Here is a 263-nt window from a genome sequence, read left to right as displayed (position 1 = left end):
ACATATGTATATATATATATATATATATATATATATATATATATAATATATACATACGTATATATATATATACTAGAATATATATATATATATATATATATATATATATATATATACATATATATACATAAAAATAAGCATGATATACAAATACAGAAACAGAAACTTGTGTAAATATTTATGTCTATTCATGCGTAATAATGGCTTTTCTTCGTGTCTTTCTAACGTGATATTATCCCCTCCCTTTCCCCCTCTCATTGATT

Source organism: Sphaeroforma arctica, assembly GCF_001186125.1.
Source record: "Sphaeroforma arctica JP610 unplaced genomic scaffold supercont1.209, whole genome shotgun sequence".
In the NCBI taxonomy this organism is placed as follows: Eukaryota; class Ichthyosporea; order Ichthyophonida; genus Sphaeroforma; species Sphaeroforma arctica.
This window is presented reverse-complemented; position numbering follows the sequence as displayed.